This window comes from Petromyzon marinus, unplaced genomic scaffold (genome assembly GCF_048934315.1).
Source record: "Petromyzon marinus isolate PM22_M1 ecotype Great Lakes invasive population unplaced genomic scaffold, UKy_Petmar_22M1.pri1.0 PM_G_Scaffold_30, whole genome shotgun sequence".
Lineage (NCBI taxonomy): Eukaryota > Metazoa > Chordata > Hyperoartia > Petromyzontiformes > Petromyzontidae > Petromyzon > Petromyzon marinus.
The window spans coordinates 1,025,239-1,045,672 of NW_027422873.1; the positions used below are offsets into that span (position 1 = coordinate 1,025,239).

The following is a 20,434-nucleotide window of genomic DNA, read 5'->3' on the forward strand; positions in this document are numbered from 1 at the left end:
GCTCATTATGGGAGGGGCGTGTCTCTTGCCCCGGAAGTGACGTCACGTTACCTGCTTACCCGCGTGACGTCGCGAGGTAACAGGAGGCTGCCGATCCACGCTTGCACTGAAATCCGAGGTGAGAAATTCTCATGGTGGTAGTGGTGGTCGTTGTGGTGGTTGTTGTGGTGGTGGTTGTTGTTGTTTACCAAGGTAGAGCCTCTCTCTCTCAGGGATGTCAGTTGAGTAGCAGCGAGCATGGGAATCGATGTCCAGGTTGGAACTTTACAACGCGGGGCCTAGCCACGCGGGGCCTTGCCTCCTGCCCTCGCCTGATTGCATTCACTTTATCTCGCTTAAGTTTAATTTGTCTTCACCCGGCTCGCCACTTTGTAACTTTGTTTTATTGTAAATATTCACGCAGTTTTTATTTTCTTTTGTTAGCAGGCCAAGCCCGCTTGAGCTGCTATACCGCTCTTGTTATCAGAAGCGACCTGCCCACAACAACACAAGGTGAGGCTTTGTCAACGTGTGTGAATGTTTTGACTTAAAACTTTGGTGACTGCAGGAATTAATATTCTTGGTTCTTTCGGTAAAGTCACGTAGATAGAAAATAAAATGAAAATAACAGATACTAATTTTTTTAAATGAAGCAAAAAACCCCACAACGTTTCTATGGCAACATTAATGTTGAAGATGCGAGGGCTTACAGGAATATTTATGACATTTGCCCTCTCATTGCGTGCCATGACAGTGCTGTTTGCACAGTCACACATAGTCACTGTAAGATGATTTTCTTGGTCGTGTTTTTGTTTTGTTGCTTGTTGTGGTTGCACCCGATTCAAGAGCCGAATGGCTCACGGGACTATAACCAAAATAAATCAAACTGAAAATCAAAAAACTGAAACCGCGTGATGAATTTTGGGAAAGTTTTTCACTGCATCTCCAAATATATATAAAAGGCAAAGTTGTGATTGTGTGTGTTGTCTGTTCAAAATGTTTAGCGTACTTCCCGACATGCAACAAACTGGAAATTTGACATGTGGGTACTTTCCAGACTGTACACCGTGCAAACATTATACAAATACACTTTTGTGTTTTCATGGGGGGAAGGGAGCTCAATAATGTATAGATTTTTTGGACGGCAAGTGAGCTGTGACGTCAAATCTGTCACGTGACCCTCGCATGTGGAAGAGTTACGCATTGTAGTGTAGCGGTTAGCGTTGTCTGTGTGTTTGCGTGTGTGTATGTGTGTCTGTGTGTGTGTATCTGTGTGTGTGTGTGTGTCTGTGTGTGTGTCTGTGTGTGTGTGTCTGTGTGTCCGGCAAAACAACCCCCTACCTCCTCGCGGTGCCGGACGGGCAACTCTGTCGTGGACAGCGCTGTGGGGGGAGATCCAATTTTGATTGGCTCCTCCCCTCATGGCATATGCGTCCACCACAGGGGCTAAACGGGGGCTCTGGACGGGTGCGAGGGGCTGGTAACCCCTCCACCTTCAATTAATTACCACGAAACTACGAATTAAACTGAAATATGTAACAACTAAGCTTGTGCCGGAGGCCCCGGGGGGCCAGGCGTCTATGACGTCTCCTGGCCAAACCCCAATTGGCGGAGCCAGGAGATTGAATAACTACCCTCGGGGCTACTCCAGAAACAACGAAAAGCCACTACGGTTGGCCACGTGGAATGTTCGAACGCTCACTGCAGAGGAGAGGCTGCCACTCCTCTGTCGGGAGCTGGACCGGTACCGCCTGGATCTATGCGGCATTCAGGAGGTCCGGTGGACCGGCTCTGGCTCCTGCCACCATGAGGGGTGGACAGTCCTCTACTCGGGGCAGCAGACTGCCAAACAACAGGGTGTGGGTCTTCTTTTGAACAAAAGAATGAAGGGGGCGTGGAAGCGTGGCGGTGAGGTGTGGGAAGCTGTAAGCCCCAGGCTACTTTGGGCTCGCCTTCCCATCAACCGGAGGCGAGGAATGGTGGTCGTGGTTACTTATGCCCCCACCGAAGATGAACATCCGTGGAGGGATGCAGGCAAAGCCGATGAGTCAGATGCCTTCTATGACCTCCTGTCACAGGTGCTGGCTAAAGTGGCCCCTCGGGATAGAGTCATGTTGGGTGACTTCAATGCCCGAGTTGGTCATGATACTGGCACCTGGTCTGGAGTGATTGGAGGGCATGGGCCAGATCAGCTCAATAACAACGGTAGGAGGCTGCTAGATTTTTGTGCAGCCCATGGGCTTGTAATTACCAACACGCTGTTCCGGCATCGGCGCATCCACACAACATCATGGATGCATGCCGGGTCCAAGCAAGAACATCTGCTGGACTACATAGTGACGGACCAGCGAATGCGAGCCCATGTCCTTGACACCAGGACCTACCGTGGAGCTGATCTGCCCTCTGACCATCGACTAGTCATCTGTAAGATGCGCCTGCCATTCTTCCACTCCGGTGGTGGGTGTACACCCAGGACCCCATTCCAACCTAAAGTGGCCTGGTCTCAGTTATCTGATGAAAGTTGCAAGCGAGAATTTCATCATCGCTTGCGGCTGGGATTGGCATCGTCCCCGACTCCTCCTGATGTCGAGGGTAAATGGGCGAGGTTTAGGACTGTGACTCATGCAGCTGCAATGGCTGCTTTGGGTACGCGGTCCAGACCTCCCCAGACACCCTGGATGACAGAGGAGTTGTTCACGATGGTTGAGAAAAAGCGACAGGCCCACTGTCATCGGCTACAGAATCCCACGTCAGAGAATGAGGAGGCTTACCGCAGCCTTCGCTCGGAGGTTCGGAGAGCCGTGAGGCGCTGCAAGGATGGGTGGTGGTCGCGGGTTGCTGAGGAGATGGAGTCTGCCTCAGTGGCCCGTGATCACAAATCTCTATTTAACTCCATCAAAAAAGTAACCTGCAGCGCCACACCTATTACCATCATTAGGGGAAAAAACGGTGATCCAATTTCCGACCCCCAGGAACAGGTTCGCAGATTTGCTGAGCATTTCTGTGAGGTCCTGGGGGAGGGAAAATCCCTCAGCCAGGAAAACATCGTGGCACAAAGTGAGGATGACCCTGCTGAGGCTGCGGTGCCTCAAATATTGGATGAAGTCACCCCCTGTGAGTGGCTGGCTGAGGCGCCATCTGCTGAGGAAGTATTGAAGGCGATCCGGAGTCTGAGACCAGGAAAGGCAGCGGGCAGAGATGATCTCCCAAGCGAAATGCTGAGGGAGGGTGGCGTTTGTGCACAGACTGCCCTATATGACATCATAACAACAGTCTGGACCACTGGATGGGTTCCGCAGGATTGGAAGGATGCCCTGGTGGTCCCCCTTTTTAAGAAGGGGGACCGCACAGACTGTAACAACTACAGGGGCATCTCACTCCTCAGTGTGCCGGGAAAGGTCCTGGCAAGGATTATTCAGCATCGCCTTGCCAGGCACGCTGAGGAGAGGCTTGCGGAGCCCCAATGCGGTTTCAGGAAAGGGCGGTCCTGCACAGATGCCATATTTTCTGTCCGTCTGCTACAGCAGAGGTGTAGGGAATTCCAACAAGACCTACATCTCTGCTTTATTGACCTGGTCAAGGCCTATGATACCATCAGTAGGCCTGGGCTCTGGGTCGTTCTTCGTGCTTTTGGAGTACCTGACCCTCTGCTCACGATCATTAAGGACCTTCATGATGGTGAGCGGGCCCGGGTAAAACTACGTGGCCGGGAGTCAGAGCCATTCCCTGTACACCTTGGGGTGCGACAGGGATGTCCTCTGGCTCCCACATTATTTAACATCTATTTTGACCACGTAGTTCGTGAAGCCTTCAATAGCTGTACCGGGGGAATCTCCATATGGTACAGATATAATGGGAGGCTAATCGATGCCCGGGTGCGGTCAAGGGATGGCTCCCTATTGCTCAACCACGTTATGTATGCTGATGACTTGGTAATAGCTGCTCAGTCAGAGGAGGAGTTGGAGACGCTGCTGCTGAGACTGGAGCGTGCCACTAAGAGGTGGGGCCTTACCATCAGCCCCACCAAAACTAAGCACCTGCCTGGGTATTTTGTACCATCGGACACTCCACCCCCACAACTCCGAATCGGTGATGGGGCAGTTGTGGAGAGAGTGGAGAGTTTCCCATACCTGGGCAGTGTGCTTATGACTGGCTCCAGTTTAACAGCAGAGGTCTCACTCCGAATCAGTCGAGCGGCAATATCTTTTCATCGGTTGCGTAACGCTGTGTGGAAGCTACCTGGTCTGTCGCTCCGCACTAAGCTTCAGGTCTTCTCGGCCACGGTCATTCCCTCCCTTCTCTACGCTTGCGAAACGTGGACCCCCCTAATGGAACATCTTCGCCGGTTAGAAACATTTAGGCTGGCCTGCCTACGATCCATCCTGGGTTTAACCAGACTGGATTGTGTGAGGAGCTCACAAATCCTTGAAAGATCTGGGCAGGGTCCCATCGGTGAGCTCCTCCGGCAGGCAAGGCTGCGATGGCTGGGTCATGTAGCCCGCATGCCCAGCCACCGCATGCCGAAACAGCTTTTGTTTGGCCGGATTGAGGGGGCTAAGCGGGCGCGGCACGGGCTAGAGAAGAGATGGAGTGATGTGGTACAGGAGGACGTGGAGCTGAGTGGACTTGCCGATGACTGGTACCAGCGGTGTCAAGATCGGCCTCTGTGGAGGAGGCTCGTGAAGGATGCTACTGGGCAGTTGGAGGCAGTCGCCCTCCAACCACAACGGAGGGCGGAGGAGCGACACTCACAACAGCGAGCGGAGCGCCGGGTGGCTAAAGCACAGCAGGTTGGCACAGTCGGGGGCACAGGTGGTGCATCAGCCAGTCATCTCAGTCAGTCGACCCGTGGCACCTGGGTCTGCCCCGTGACCTCCTGCCAGCGGGCGTTCGACACTTCACGTGGCCTCAGGGTGCACATAGCCTGGCACAAGCGTCGTGGTGACGTCACCGCCACTTAGTGGCGAATGGCGGTTGTTGTTGTTGTGTCTGTGTGTGTGTCTGTGTGTGTCTGTGTGTGTGTGTGTGTAAGCGTAACGCATTGTAGTGTAGCGGTTAGCGCTACGCTGCGCAACGAACCCGGTGACCCGAGTTCGATTCCCGCTCACGGCCACCACCGGTGATGATTATTTGAACCGCTTCTGGGCCTCCCCTAGGTCGACTCAGCCTCAAACGAGTAACTGTTGTGGTGTGAACATCGCCACTGGGGAGATATAGGCGGCCGGACGTGGTAGATCCAAGTCCCGGGCGAAGCCGGGTAGTACAGCTAGTGATGAATACATGAATGAATATAGACGTGTAAGTCACATGTGACTGTATATATTCATTCCTCCATGGCTCGATACTGACGTGTAGATGGTGTGGATATTCTTATTTTCTGTGTGCAGCTGACGCTGGTCTGATGGAGCAAAGGCCCTCAGCACAGCATCTCGGTACGACAAGTCAACAATGTGACCAGCGTGCATACAGCACGGATCGGACTGGAAATTTGACACAGCACCAGAGAAGTCACACAGGAGAGAAACCCTTCAAGTGCAGTGTGTGTGGGAAGACATTTTCAGATTCATCTACTCTTAAAACACACCAGAGAACACACACGGGAGAGAAACCCTTCAAGTGCACTGTGTGTGGGAAGAAATTTTCAGGTTCATTTGCTCTTAAAACACACCAGAGAACACACACGGGAGAGAAACCCTTCAGGTGCAGTGTGTGTGGGAAGACATTTTCAGATTCATCTACTCTTAGAACACACCAGAGAACACACACGGGAGAGAAACCCTTCAAGTGCACTGTGTGTGGGAAGAAATTTTCAGGTTCATTTGCTCTTAAAACACACCAGAGAACACACACCGGAGAGAAACCCTTCAGGTGCAGTGTGTGTGGGAAGACATTTTCAGATTCATCTACTCTTAGAACACACCAGAGAACACACACGGGAGAGAAACCCTTCAGGTGCAGTGTGTGTGGGAAGACATTTTCATGGTCATCCGCTCTTAAAACACACCAGAGAACACACACAGGAGAGAAACCCTTCAAGTGCAGTGTGTGTGGGAAGACATTTTCAGATTCATCTACTCTTAAAAGACACCAGAGAACACACACAGGAGAGAAACCCTTCAGGTGCAGTGTGTGTCGGAAGACATTTTCACAGTCATTTGCTCTTAAAAAACACCAGAGAACACACACGGGAGAGAAACCTTTCAAGTGCAGTGTGTGCGTGAAGGCATTTGCACAGTCATCTGATCTTGTAAAACACCAGAGAACACACACAGGAGAGAAACCCTTCAAGTGTGCTCTGTGCAGGAAGCCGTTTGCAGATTCATCAAATCTTCGAAGACACCAGAGAACACAAAAGCATCACAAGGAGCGGAGTCGGCGTCTGAAATCAGCTTGTGAAAGTCAAAGTGCCGCAATGAGCCCATCATGAAACAAGAACCGGACGAAAATCCCAGCTTGGACACTTTTAAAGGTATAAAGGTGAAATATGAAGAGGTGAAGGTGAAATATGAAGAAGTGATGAGCGAAGAAGTGAAGGTAAAATGTGAAGATGACGATTCAACTCCAAAATGGGACCTTCACATCGTAAAGCAGGAGGAGAATTCTGACTGTGAATCAGAGTGAGGCAACTCCCAGCAGTTTGTGGAAGTGGAGGTGTGGGTGGACGTGCTCCTAGACAATACAAAGTCAAGTGGAGACCCGGTAGATGTGTAAGCCAGAGACGATGTCGCTACAATAGATGCACCTTTGTCACAGGCCTTTAATGACAAGAATGTGAAGTTGAACACTCAGCTCCTAGGTTCAACCTGCAGAGTAAGAGCGAGCGGCCAGTCTTTGTGGACCTGTGGATTGGGGAGATCTCTGACCAGGAGCGAGAGCCAAGAAGCCCCCAAGCATTCACTATGTTACAATAATTGCTTTTACACGGTGCTCACTTAATCGCCTCAGCAACTCGGAGTTTCGTATCTCGTCTGAAACACTCGAAGAGCATCCCCAAGTAGCAGCGGTCCCTGTGTGGCACAGGGTGGTGGCCCTGCACCGGCCTGCATTTATTATTTTTTCCGCCTGACGACGACCGCTTGTGTTACGATCGAAACGTCGTGATCTATTATTATTTTGTCTACCTACGTGACTTTACTAAAAGAACCAAAGAGTATGTGAACAAGAGGCTGTCAGTAGGGGGCGATGATTGATGTTTCATCTCAGTTTTGTAATTTGTCGCTAATGTTTAGAATTCGCCAGCATGCAATGGCCTACAAGTTTTGAATGACACAATAGTATTTTTTACATCCACTTTTAAGCAGACCATGCGTATTTTTAAAATAGCTTCTTGTTAATACGATGTAACCTGATGCAGGATATTTCACTGCAGTAAATCAATTTTGTTAATATGCCTGTCAATAATTAAGAATAAATACTTGTCTGATTGTGCGTGTACATGTAACATTTTGTCTATGAGGGTCAAACATTGATTAAGTGTTCAAATCGAGATTGATTAAGTGATGTTAGGACAAAGTGTGTGTGTGTGTGTTTGGAAGTAACCTGTATAGATATCTCGGGTGAGACACGTTCCATGTGATACAGGTCAAAGGGTACTTTTGTGTTTCACGAAGCGTCTGGAGCAACTCATCGTCTTTGAAATAGGGAGCACCCTCGGATCATTCATCAGTTACAAGGCATACCACTTAAAAGTTACACGTATAGGAGGAGGTACATTCTCTACAACACGAATTATAGTTTTGTGTTACGTGTTGACGTAGATTTTGTCTAACTGGGACTAGAAATGCACCTTGCTGATTCGCGTCTGGATGTTCGTATCTATTGGTTGAAGCAAGCCCCACTTCTGTTGTTGAGACGCTGTGCACCAATGAGGGTCCAAGCATTTTAGGGCCTTCGGCCAGGAAAGTCACAACATTTACGGCACACGAAGGACGCATTCACGCCAGCGCCCCGTGCTCCGTTTTGAAGTTTTAAAATGAAACATCTTTGAATTGTGTTGTGTTTTGAATTAGATGATTGTTATTTCTTCATTAAAAGCTTGTATCAATTTACATCCGGAAGGCTTCGTTGAGAAGGACATTTCGTGTGAATTTTCTCTCGTCGTTAAGTAGACGATGGCCTTGCCGGGGGTTCGGTTCGATGCGGACTTTCACCTGGTAGGGGATCGAGGGATCGAGATGAGGCGACAGGGAGCTGCTGGCCGTCTGCAGATCGATTCCAATGTAATCGAGCGTCTGTCCCTGCGCGTCCGTCGTTCGCATGCAGGGGGCGCGTGTAGGTTTACAGCGCCCACTGCATGAAAACGACAAAGTGCAGCGTTCATCACGGATAAAGTTGTGTGCTTTTATTTTAAATGTTATTCTTTTATAAGGTGATGTTGATATCGAAAACTGACACATAGCCGGCATGCCATAAATAGGAAATTAACTCTGCTTATTCGAATCAACGTATTCATATATGTTGATGAACTGTTTTTATGCAGATTTTGTGTCTCTAACGGCGACTACAGGGACCACGTGATTGTTTAAACATGTCTTTGATTATGACTATAATTGCCTACAATTCGTCATGTGTAGCTTCTTTAGACTATAATTTATTCACTACCCAAAATGTATTTACTTGAAAACATTGAGCTGATATTTATTCTTGTTCTTTCGGTAAAGTCACGTAGAAGGGAAACAATAAAATAACAAAACTATAAAACGATTAAATTCTCACGACGTTTCGACTGCAACACAAGCAATCATTATCAGGTGTCACACACAGGCACACACACAGAGACTCAGGCACACACACAGTGTGTACACACACACAGTGTACACACACAGTGTATACACACAGTGTACACACACACAGTGTACACACACAGTGTATACACACAGTGTACACACACACAGTGTACACACACAGTATATACACAGAGTGTGCACACACACAGTGTATACACAGTGTATACACATAGTGTACACACACTGTGTACACACAGAAACAGTGTGTACACACAGTAATGTCCACGTTGTAGTTGCTGAGCTCACGCACGCAAGGGGTCTCTGTTTAAGAGATGGAGCAATGGAAAATGAATCTAAATCAACTTAAACTCCATTCCCGCTCTGAGACGTCACCACTCAGTATGACCTCATCGCTGTGAAACGCCAGGGGGAGGTGTGCCTCGCTAGTGACGTCATGTCACCAAGGTATTCACCCCACCCCCGTCCACCGCGCCCTTGAGCGTGACGTCACCTCTTCTTGGTCACTGCCGATATCTGTTCCGGTACAATCCTTATTTGAGCAAAGCTACGCCCAGTGACTGGCGGGTCATTAACATAATGAGTTCGTGAAAGCCGTCGCGAGTTGATTGGGACGGGTTCAGCAACCACGCCCCCATCCCTCGACATATGGCCCGGGCTCATTAACATAATTTTATTCAGTTACGGAGCCGCTCGTGGGAGGGGTGTGTCTTGTACCCCGGACGTGACGTCATGTCACATGCAACTGCCGCGTGACGTCACGAGGTAACAGGAAGCCATCGCTTTGCTCTTGCACTGAAATCCGAGGTGAGAAATTATCATCGTGTTGGTTGTTGTGGTGGTGGTGGTTGTTGTTGTTTACCAAGGTAGAGCCTCTCTCTCTCGTAGGGATGTCAGTTGAGTAGCAGCGAGCATGGGAATCGATGTCCAGGTTGGAACTTTACAACACGGGGCCCTGCCACGCGGGGCCTTGCCTCCTGCCCTCGCCTGATTGCATTCACTTTAATTATCTCGCTTAAGTTTAATTTGTCTTCACCCGTCTCGCTACTTTGTAACTTTGTTTTATTGTAAATATTCACGCAGTTTTTATTTTTTTCACCAGGCCAAGCCTGAGCTGCTATACCGCTGTTGTTATCAGAAGCGACCTGCCCACAACAACACAAGGTGAGGCTTTGTCAACGTGTGTGAATGTTTTGACTTAAAACTTTGGTGACTGCAGGAATTAATATTCTTGGTTCTTTCGGTAAAGTCACGTAGATAGAAAATAAAATAAAAATAACATAATGAAAATAAATAAAAAAATATTGTAAATAAAGCAAAAAAACTCACGTTTTGATCGCAAGACAAGTAGTCTTTATTTAATGTAATTGTATTATCTGTTATTGTTATTTTCTATCTACGTAACTTTATCGAAATCAACAAGAATATGTGTGTCAATGTCTATCGGTCAAAGATGCTAAACGGAGTGACGCGCAAACTCCAAATATACAGCAGGTGTCAGGGTCGGGATCGAACCCACGACTTCCTGTATACCAGGTGAGGTAGTTAACATCTCACCACGGAGAGAGACACGCAAACTCCAGTTAGCCTCGGATATGTTCGTTGATCCTCAATTAATTACTTGGTGGAGTGAGGAAGCATTCATGCCAAGCAGATGAAGGTGGCCAGGCGTGATTCTAGACACGCCATCGCCTGTTTACCCAGTGACAGTGTACAGTTTGTGTTTGCAGTAACGTCTATTAACTCTGTTGAACACGGAGGTTATAGCGTAACAATAGTTTACTTTTGTTTTCCTCTGGAACTCTTCATATAAATGGAAACAGGAAGTTAACACAGCACACACATTCAGCTGAAGTCGGAACTGTTCATCCCAGCATTCAAGGACATCTGAGCCTGGATTCACACCTCTAAGTTGCGATTGAACGTTGATTTATGCATTTCTGCCTAACACAAATAGTATTGTTTTCAACACCCTTTGCTATGTCAGCTGAATTTAGCTCTCATATATATTCCTTTTGTAGCCAGACTGCCGAAATTGTGTGCTTAGAGGTATGGGTGAACATTCATTTTGAAGATACGAGGGCTTCCAGGCATATTTATAACCATTTGCCCTCTCATTGTGTGCCATCATAGACCTGTGATGAATTTGGGAAACGTTTTTACTACATCATGAATATATGAATAAGTATAGACGTGTAAGTCACATGTGACTATATATGCATTCCTCTGTGCCTCGATACTGTCGTGTAGATGGTGTGGATATTTTTTTCTGTCTGCAGCTGACGCTTCCTCTGACGCTTCCTCCGCAGAATTGGTCTGATGGAGCAAATGCACTCAGCGCAGCTCGGTATGACAAGTCAACAATGCGACCAGCGTGCATACAGCACGGATCGGACTGGAAATTTGACACAGCACCAGAGAACACACACGGGAGAGAAACCCTTCAAGTGCAGTGTGTGTGGGAAGGCATTTTCACGGTCATCTGTTGTTAAAAAACACCAGAGAACACACACAGGAGAGAAACCCTTCAAGTGCAGTGTGTGTGGGATGGCGTTTGCACAGTCCCCACATCTTAAAGAACACCAGAGAACACACACGGGAGTGAAACCCTTCAGGTGCACTGTGTGTGGGAAGGCATTTGCACATTCATCAAATCTGCAAAGACACCAGAGAACACACACGGGAGTGAAACCCTTCAGGTGCACGATGTGCGGGAAGGTGTTTGCACATTCATCAAGTCTGCAAAGACACCAGAGTACACACACGGGAGAGAAACCCTTCAAGTGCACTGTGTGTGGGAAGGCATTTTCACAGTCAACTGTTCTTAAAAAACACCAGAGAACACACACAGGAGAGAAACCATTCAAGTGCACTGTGTGTGGGAAGGCATTTTCACTGTCATCTGTTCTTAAAAAACACCGGAGAATACACACAGGAGAGAAACCCTTCAGGTGCATTTTGTGCGGGATGATGTTTGCACATTCATCAAATCTTCAAGTACACGAGAGAACACACACGGGAGAGAAACCCTTCAAGTGCACTCTGTGCGGGAAGGCGTTTACACAGTCACCACATCTTAAAGTGCACCAGAGAACACACGGGAGAGAAACTTTTCAGGTGCAGTGTGTGTTGGAAGGCGTTTGCACATTCATCTCCTCTTGTAACACACCAGAGAACACACACGGGAGAGAAACCCTTCAGGTTCACTCTGCAGGAAGGCGTTTACACATTCATAAAATCTTCAAGTACACCAGAGTACATGGAAGCATCAGAAGATCTGCAAGGAGTGGAGTCTGAAATCAGCTTGTGAAAGTCAAAGTGCCACAATAAGCCCATCCCTCATGAAACAAGAACCGGAAGAAAATCCCAGCTTGGACACTTTTCAAGGTATCAAGGTGAAATATGAAGAGGTGATGGTCAAGAGGGAAGAAGTGATGGTGAAGAGGGAAGAAGTGATGGTGAATAGCGAAGAAGTGAAGGTGAAATGTGGAGATGAAGATTCAACTCCAAAATCGGACCTTCACATTGATGGAGGCAACGTCAAGCAGGGGGTGAATTCTGACTGTGAGGCAGAGCGAGGCAACTCCCGGCAGTTTGTGGAAGTGGAGGTGGAGTTACTCCTAGACAATACAACGTCAAGTGGAGACCCGGTAGATGTGTAAGCCAGAGACGATGTCGCCACAATAGATGCACCTTTGTCACAGGCCTTTAATGACAAGAATGTGAAGTTGAACACTCAATTCCTAGGTTCAACCTGCAGAGTAAGAGCGAGCGGCCAGTCTTTTTGGACCCGTGGATTGGGGAGATCTCTGACCAGGAGTGAGAGCCAAGAAGCCCCCAAGCATTCACTATGTTATAATAATTGCATTTACACGGTGCTTGCGTAATCGCCTCGGCAACTCGGAGTTTTGTATTTCGTCTGAAGCACTCGAAGAGCATCCCCAAGTAGCAGCTGCCCCTGTGTGGCACAGGGTGGTGGCCCTGCACCGGCCAGCATTTATTATTTTTTCCGCCTGAGGACGACCGCTTGTGTTACGATCGAAACGTCGTGATCTATTATTATTTGTTCTACCTACGTGGCTTTACTGAAAGAACCAAAGAGTATGTGAACAAGAAGCTGTCAGTAGGGGGCGATGATTGATGTTTCATCTCAGTTTTGTAATTTGTCGCTAATGTTTAGAATTCGCCAGCATGTAATGGCCTATTCGTTTTGAATGGCACAATAGTATGTTTTACATCCACTGTTAAGCAGATTGTGCGTATTTTTAAAATAGCTTCTTGTTAATACGATGTAACCTGATGCAGGATATTTCACTGCAGTAATTCAATTTTGTTAATATGCCTGTCAATAATTAAGAATGAATACTTGTCTGATTGTGCGTGTACATGTAACATTTTGTCTATGAGGGTCAAACATTGATTAAGTGTTCAAATCTAGATTGATTAAGTAATGTTAGGACAAAGTGTGTGTGTTTGGAAGTAACCTGTACAGAGAACTCAGGTGAGACACGTTGTTCTTGTGATACAGGTCAAAGGGTACTTTTGTGTTTCACGAAGCGTCGGCCTCTGCAGCAACTCATTGTCTTTGAAATAGGGAGCACGCTCGGATCATTAATCAGTTACAAGGCATACTGCTTAAAAGTTACACGTAGAGGAGGTTCATTCTCTACAATACGAATTGTAGTTTTGTCTTACGTGTTGACGTAGATTTTGTCGAACTAGGACGTGAAATGCTCCTTGCTGATTCACGTCTGGATGTTCACGACCAAGGGTTGAAGCAAGCCTGCGGCGCCCCTCTCAACCATTTGCGGCCTTGGGCCAGGAAAGTCACGAAAAAAATTGCACAAGAACGATGCCTCCACGCAAGCTCCCGATGCTCCGTCTTGAAGTTTGAAAATGAAACAGCTTTTAATTGTATTATGTCTTGAATTGTATAATTGTATTTCTTCATTAAAAGCTTATTCATTGAAAACGATATTTCGCGTTAATTTTCTCTCGTCGTTAAGTTAGACGATGGCCTTGCCGGGGGTTCGGTTCGATGCGGACTTTCACCTGTTTGGGATTGCGGGATCGAGATAAGGCGACATCGAGCTGCTGGCCGTGCGAGAAGACCGGCGTCTGCAGATCGATTCCAACGTAATCGAACGTCTGTCCCTGCGCCTCCGTCGTCCATGCAGGGGGTGCGTAGGTTTGCAGCGCCCCCTGCATGAAAACAACGGAAAGTGCAGCGCTCATCACAGATAGATAAAGTTGTGCGCTTATATTTAAAATGTTATTCTTTTATAAGGTGATGTTGAAATCGAAAAGTGTTTAGCCAGTTGATGATTTCAATCAGATTGATTAATTTATTATGAACCAATATCTGAGCTTTTGTGGTCCTGTTGAGCTAAAGTTGGAAAAAGTCCGTGACTATAACTTCGCTAAATATTGTAAATGTGTTTCTATTATTTAGTTATTGTTTAATACAAAGTACTTCAGATAATGGGTTTCAAGATGTACTTGAATGGCACGTTCGTTGTTCCGGTGTTTAATGGCTTGGACGTCATGGCAAATGGCTTCCATCGATGTGGAAGTCAATGGTGGATGATAATTTGACATTTCGGTGTTGATTTGGAGTAGATTGTTTAACTGTTGCATACCGGTTGGTGAAGTGCTTTGCCGAGTACCTGAACTGTTTGACCAAGTGAATTCATGAAGAGTTCGATACGAGTTTGAGCGTTAATATTCTTGCGGAACAACAAAGGTCTGATATTTTAAAGATTCCTGATCGTACGTTTATTGCGACAATGTTTACGGGGAACACGTGTGCAGGAGAGTTCCAGGTGAGGTCTCCCCTTACCTGGCAACCATGGTGGCTGTCCGCTGATCACTCTCGCTCCGTCACATCTACGAGCTGTAGGGACAGGATTCTCCACTCTGGCACTGTTTTAATTCATAGAACCAAGAGCGGAGAGCCTCATCCCTGCAGTTCCCTCCTGTTGTGCCGCATCATTTATCGCGTAACGAGGCAACTTTTTCATGAGCAGTGCGTTCCACTACACACCCACACGAGCGAACCATGTGTAACTGTGCGTACATACAGACACGAACAAACACGCGGGTGCACATGCACACACGAGCGCTTACTTGCAGACATGGACGAGTGGACATGCACGCACGGGTGTGGTCACCACCTGGCTAGCTACACTAGTCACGTAATAACTAGTATGCTAAACTATACACTACACTATACACTACAATAAACACTATTATACACTACACTTATATACACTACACTATACACTACACTATACACTACACCACTATACACTACGCTATACACTACACTAAACACTTTTATACACTACACTAAACACTATTATACACTACACTATAAACTACAATAAACACTATTATACACTACACTATACACTACAGTACTACACACTACACTATACACTTATACACTACTATACACTACACTATACACTACTATACACTACACTATACACTACTATACAATACACTATTATACACTACACTATACTATACACTACACTATACACTACACACTATACACTACACTACAATATACACTACACTATACACTACACTACTATACACTACTATACACTACACTACACTATACACTACTATACACTATACTACTATACACTACTATACACTACACTATATACTACACTATACACTAAACTACTATACACTACACTATACACTACTACACACTAGTGCTGCACTAGTCCCCAAACTGCAAAGACAAAGGCTCCCCAATGTAGACTGACGCATCCACAGACCCACACGTGGACCCACGGACTCACACAGAAACCCACGGACTCATCGACTCCCACTGGGCGTGCGCTGTTAGCGAGCAACGGTGAGGGTCGTGATGGAACAACACCAGGGGCTGGCGTGGACAGAACCACGTCTGGCCGCTCGTCTCTCCAATTCTGATGTTAGCACCCCCACCCACCTCACCACCTCCTTAATTATGGCTGAGTCCACCTAAGTGACGCTCAGGACTGCTTCAGGTAAGGGGCCGACCTTAAATGACGTCACGCGATTTTAGAGGATTTTTGACCCCGCCCCCATCATCACACGACGTCACAAAGTCAGACCCCTCCCCCCTCAATTATGACGTCACAAAGCTCTGCCCCCCCCCCCCAAAAAAATATAAAACATGCTTCAAACCGCTTTAAACTATTGTTGTCACTGTAGTGCGTAGTTAATGTGGCGCTGCATACTGATGTAGGTAGAAAACATTTATTACAAAGTCTAATTAAGTTGAACGTGTTTATATTTATTTAAAGTTGCGCAATTTGATGTGACGTCACTTTTCTCAACCCCCCCCCCTTGTCACACATCGTCACAAACGTCTGACCCCGCCCCCCCCCCCCCCCTAGGTGCGTGACGTCATTCACGGACGGCCCCTAATTGTCGCTGGTATTGGCCGTGAGCGAGAATGGCGCAGCGCCGCTAACCGCTACGCCGTGATGGTGCCCTTACCTGCATGAACGGAGACGCGGTCAGACGATGCGTGAGCCGCTGGTGCGGGCAGGACGAGTATCTCGGGCGTACCTCCTGACGTGGAAGGCGAGGGAGGTCGGAGTGCGCGAGTGAAGAGAGACGGCAAGGGGCGGGAGGAGAGGGGGGCGATCGGACGGAGCGGAAGCAGGAGGACGAGGGCAGGAGAGACAGCGGAGCCGTGGAGGAGTCTGGGCGCGCTTGATGGTGAAAGTTGACGTGGATGCACGCCGCAGAAGTGAAGAAAATCTTCACGCTCGGCGCCACACACAGCCACACGTAGCTCACCTCATCCGTCTTGCTGACGATGTGTAGGACGACTAGACTCTGATTGTCTTGTAGCTCTGTGGAAAGAAGGAGAGGTGTCTTGGGTCCAACAAGGCCCTCTGCCACCGGTGTGGGCGGGGGGGGGGTACCCTAGTGGAGGGCTGAGCGTGGGAGTGAGTCGAGGGGAGGGTGAGTGGTGGTTGACATGAATATGAATTCTTATACATGCTATGTATTGTAACATTTATTGTCGTATGGGTTTACATATGGTAGAACATATAGGCTATTAGACGAGGACCAATTCAGTGCTTACATCGTTAACACGGACCCAAATCGTAATCAGGGACCCACATCATCAACAGGGATGCTCGCCTCGTCAATAGAGACCCACATCAAAAGGGACGCTCACCTCTTTAATCCGGACCCATATCTTCAATCAGGACCCACAACATGAATATGGACACTCACCTCGTCAGTAGGGACCCACAACATGAATATGGACACTCACCACGCCACTAGGGACCCACATCGTCAACAGTGACCCACAACATGAATATGGACACTCACCACGTCACTAGGGACCCACATTGTCAACAGCGACCCACAACATGAATATGGACACTCACCTCGTCAGTAGGGATCCACGTCAACAGTGACCCACAACATGAATATGAACACTCACCTCGTCAGTAGGGACCCACATCGTCAACAGTGACCCACAACATGAATATGTTCACGTTTTTGTTTTGTTGCGGTTGCACCCGAGTCAAGGGCCTCACGGCTCACAGGGCTCTACACCTGACACGTGAAACTTAAATTAAACTGAAGACGACGTCCCGTCAGCATGCATCTATCCTCCACTCGTGGCTTCTGTCATGCGACTTCCACGATTTCACCTGAGAGTCTCCCGCCGCGTGCCCCCATAGGTCTTCTCCATCGGTCGCTCGACTCGCGTAGACCATTCATCCGCGTGGTCCACGTGGTCAAAGAAGAAGTTGGTACCAGCCGAGGCAGCACAACACCAGTCACACAGACTCATGTTAATGGTCGATAAGAGTGAAGTACAGTCAGTCTTAACCCACTCATTTCAAATGCTTGCCACATTATTCGTTGCTATTGGTCACATAAAGAACTTGGAATTGCTAATGCTATCCCAACCTCAGGTTCTAAGGCAAAGTGAAATGTCTGCTCTGGGCCGGTCAAGAACACCATTTCTGGGATGAAACTATCACATTCACGACACGTGATGAAGCATATAAGCAGTATGCAATGCTGTAACCTTAGCAGGTACCCACCACAGTCAGTATGCACTGCTGTAGTGAAAGCAGGTACCACCACAGTATGCACTGCTGTAATCATATCAGGTACCAACACAGTCAGTATGCACTACTGTAATTATAGGTACCACCACAGCCAGTATGCACTGCTGTTATAGCATAAAAAATATAACGATACTATCATAGAATGTTAACTAAACGAGCATACATTATTAACTAATTTAGGATAAACATTAAACTTAATGAGTATGGATAAATATACCGCATTAGCATACAGATTAAAATTAATTAGCATACCAAAATTAGCATAGGACAACCGTTGACCAATCGCTGCGCACCATCGCCGGAGACGCGCCCAGGTTTGCCTCTCGACCAATCGGATTGCTGGCCCTCCCCCCCTCCCCACTTTGGCACGCGGCGACCAATCAGATCGCGGGAGGACGCTACCATTTTTAATGCCCTACACGCTGAACGCCGCGCGCCCATGTGCGTGCGAGTGTTTAGTTTTGTTTTAATTATTTTAATCATTAAAGTTCGCGAGTGTCAAGGTAAGCTACGTTGACTTTATTTTTTTAAGTATTTTCTCAAGAGAACCGTTGTTGCTGCTGCTGCTGTTGTGAAAGGCCCGGTACACCCTGAGGCCTTGCCTAGACTAGGACAGCTTTGATGTCACGTGGGTCCACACTCTTTGCGTCTTTCGGTAAAGTCACGGAGGTAGAAAATAAAAACAATGTATTATTTAATTTAATTACATTTTATTTTATACCTACGCGAAAGTTTGTATTATTAATTTAATTAAAATTGATTTTATGCCTACGTTAAATTTAATTTAAAATGTTAATTAATTAAAAATTTATTTTATACATACGTAATTTTTTATACATGATTATTTTTTTATAATTTTAATTAATTTTATTTTTTACTTACGTTAACTTTAATTTAAATTTGTAATAAAAAAATTATTTTATACATACGTTAAATGAAATTGAATTTTTTAATAATTTAAATTTATTTAAATTTATTTTATACCTACGTTTAATTTAATTGTTAATGAATTACATTTATTCAAATTACATTTATTTTATTTTATACCTACGTTAATTTAAATTTTTAATAAATTACATTTATTTAAATTTATGTTATACCTACGTTAAATTTCATTTTTTAGTGAATTAAATTAATTTTATTTAAATTTATTTTATACCTACGTTAAATGAAATGTTTTAATAAATAAAATTTATTTTATTTAAATCTATTTTATTTCATACCTACATATGTACAGTCATTTTAACTGCTTTGACTGCTACAAGCTAAGTGCGGCCTGGAAGCGTATTATTAAGTAATACATTTTACAATTACAATTCCTTATAGAGGAACCCCATACTAATTAACTGACTACGTATCTATATAATTAAAAGACCGCACGCAGATATCGCAAAAGCGGACCCCGTTGTCAATGATATAATTCGATGTACGTACAGCAGTTGCTGTACGTACATCATTAAAATGACACCGATTGCAATACGTCACCAAAGACGACACAATTTTTATTTGACCCCCGGGTCTGATCGCGTTAACTGTGCAGGTGGCGGGTCGAGAGGTTACTTGCACGTGTGTGCAGCTTGTTGAATAATGACGTGCGATGACTTGTGGAGAGGAAGAATGATGATGATGATGGCGATGCAAGTCTTGAAGTCTGACGCTGTGCTCCGAGTCGTGTAGCCTACCGCGTGCGACTTTGGGGATTGCTGCGTAATGTCATTTTAGTTTCCTCTGTGGAACTTTTTATTTTGTTGATCATAACGCTTTAACTAACGTAGGGCGGGCTTGGGAGCGGCGTTGACGATGTGTTTTGGCGTTGCACCAACCAGCACCTTTGCATTCAGAAGTTGGAGGTGCTTTGATTGTTACAGCGAGAGGTGGAATCGTCACCGTCATGGGTTTAAGTGGGCACGGAGCCCGTCAAGGGAATGGGTAGGTAGAGGAATGGGGTTGGAGAGTATACACAACTTGCATTTCTAGTAATTTCAACAATTTATGGGCATGCGCATCATTAACAGTATCCTGATTGATGAGCAAAACAAAATCGCAATTTAATCATCAATCTATTGTCATAAATGAGTCCGAAATATCAATAGTCATGCTCAAAACCGCATTCCTATTATAAAAAATAATTGAACCCCCATTCATGACAATTCCAATATGGTCATTATGATGCTCAGAATTACACTTATATTCTCAGAATCATGAACATTTATTAAAACAGTAGTGTGCTCAAAATGCTCATTTACCAATTTCAACATGTACACAATCAATTCCAAGATTCTAATCAAAGTAAGTCCTATGTATCGTGGAGTTTTCATGCTTATCCATTATTGCGTGGCCCCCCAAAAAAATATACAAAAGTCTATTTTTATAATGTTTGCATGGTGTACAGTCTGGAAATTACCCACATGGCAAATTTCAAGCTTGGTGCGTGTCGGGAAGTACGCTAAACATTTTAAACAGACACACACATTCACAACTTTGCCTTTGATGTATATGCAGATTAGTAATAAATTGTTAATTTAACTACTTTCATGTTGACGGATTGGAAATAGGAATAGCACTGTCTCACCACGGGGCTTATCGCGTGGTATCTGGGCA

The 20,434-nt window shown here is 46.2% G+C and overlaps 1 long non-coding RNA gene across 1 annotated transcript; it reads left to right on the forward strand.

The window, feature by feature from the left end:
• The first annotated feature begins 9,477 nt into the window (after positions 1-9,477).
• On the forward strand, positions 9,478-11,330 carry LOC142915359 (uncharacterized). Its single transcript, XR_012935906.1, has 3 exons — positions 9,478-9,530; positions 9,826-9,887; positions 11,033-11,330. It is a non-coding gene; the product is annotated as an uncharacterized LOC142915359 (long non-coding RNA).
• The last annotated feature ends 9,104 nt before the right edge of the window (positions 11,331-20,434 follow it).